The sequence below is a fragment of the Galeopterus variegatus genome, unplaced genomic scaffold, assembly GCF_000696425.1.
Source record: "Galeopterus variegatus unplaced genomic scaffold, G_variegatus-3.0.2 Scaffold6399, whole genome shotgun sequence".
NCBI classification, from domain to species: domain Eukaryota; kingdom Metazoa; phylum Chordata; class Mammalia; order Dermoptera; family Cynocephalidae; genus Galeopterus; species Galeopterus variegatus.
Window position 1 is genome coordinate 89,398 of NW_007732510.1, and position 1,834 is coordinate 91,231.

At 33.7% G+C, this 1,834-nt stretch overlaps 1 protein-coding gene across 1 annotated transcript in view; it reads left to right on the forward strand.

The window, feature by feature from the left end:
• The window catches only part of LOC103606234 (glutamate receptor 4), a 116,792-nt gene that overhangs the window by 21,473 nt on the left and 93,485 nt on the right, over positions 1-1,834 (forward strand). The window lies entirely within an intron of this gene.

Consider the following 1,834-nt stretch of genomic DNA (forward strand, 5'->3'; position numbering starts at 1 on the left):
TTCTTGTATCTCATTCAGTTTCTTTAGAATTATCACTCGAAATTCCTTGTCATTCATTCCAAGGGCTTCCTGTTCTATGGGATCTAGAGTTTGAGATTTATTAACTTTTGGTGGTGTACTTTCTTGGTTTTTTGTATTTCTGGTATCTTTTTTTTTTGATGTTACTCATTTTCATGAGCCTTCTGAAACTTCAAAGGAGGATGCAATCAATCCAGCAGTGTTAGTCTTACTTCTACTTTGTACTAGCCAAGTTCTTAGATGCTGTCATTAGAATTTTCTAGCAACTACGATATCAAAGCTTAAGAATAAAGCACCCTAAAGTGGGGGGTAAAGCTGGAGTAAAATGGCATTGCAGTGTAGCCTTGGAAGCAAAATAATTTGTTGAATGTATGCTCCTCTCAGTAAAGATGGGGTGAAACAGGAAAGGGCTGAAGGAGTCAGAGGAGATGCTCTTCTAGGTTCTGCAGAATTCTGATATTATATTGAGTAAAGCCTCAGTTACAACATCTTGTGTATTTGACAGAAGGGGTTGGAGATATTATCCTAAGACTCTCAAGACTTCTGACCAAATAAACATTCCCTGAAGATTTTTCTCAAGTGTCCATAATATTTCATATCCTTGGAACCACAACAAGACTGCCAGAGTAGACACAACTCATCCATTCATTTTATTAAGTTGTCCAGCAAATATTTATTGTGAAGATCCAGAAATTATTCAGTTTCTGAGGCTGGGAAGTCCAAAGTCCATCTGGTGGAGATGACAATGACCCAGGAGTCTCACACTTCAAGATGGTGGAAACAGAAAGAGCCCGTGTGTTCTGGTTTTTAAAGCGTTTTCCTTGATTCTATACACAAGTCACTCAATTACAAAGAATTATTTGAGAGGGTATTAAAATGCTAAAAAATTTAATTTTTTTCTTTGATAATGAAAATACATGAAAATCTTGTATTGCATTACTATATTTGAGGGTACCAATGAGGTTACAAAGCTGCTCATTAGTAACTGCTGTTAGATTTTCTCTTGTTGAAGGAATTTTCATTTTTACAGAGAATAAGAGTTTTAATGTCTAATGTAGAAATAAAATTGTACTTTTAAAAAAATCCGTATTATTTTCTTTATTAAAAATGTTTGAGCTTCTAATTTCCTGAACATTTCTGAAAACAGTCTCAGGGAAAAAAATTAATCTATTCTTGTTCTTATAGTAAAATATTGCTGTGTCCTCATGCAGATGGTAATTAACCAAATATTCTGTGGTGTCAGAGGTATCTAAAAACAGAGATTCTGCCTTAGAAAAGACTTGCTTGCTGCTCAAGACAACAAGCCAATCTGCTCATAGATGATAATTCTTACCCGCTGAAGACACCTAACAGTCTATTTTGCATTTCTGTAAATTAAGTACATTTAAATTCTTTGGATAAAAATCATTTAAAGTTTCTGTGTTAATGTATTCTCTTGCGAAATATGTGTAAACCATTGGTTGATTCATAGCATTGTTATTCTCTTTGAGGAGATTATAACAGATGTAGTAAAATAATTGGTCATTTATAGAGTGTGACTGAAATGTTTTTGAAAAGTTTTTTTTTTAACTATATCCACTTACTTTTTAATGTGGCTTATAAAATTCTTCTAATTAGAATACATCACTTTTATGAAGAAAAGCATAACACTTTCCCATCATAGTTCCACATGGAACTATGCTAGAATAGTTAATATTTGGGGGGGTGCTGGCTGGTTTGCTCAGTTGGTTAGAGCATGGTACTGATAACACCAAGGTCTAAGGTTCTATTCCTGTACTGGCCAGCCACTATTTTATTATTATTATTATTATTAATG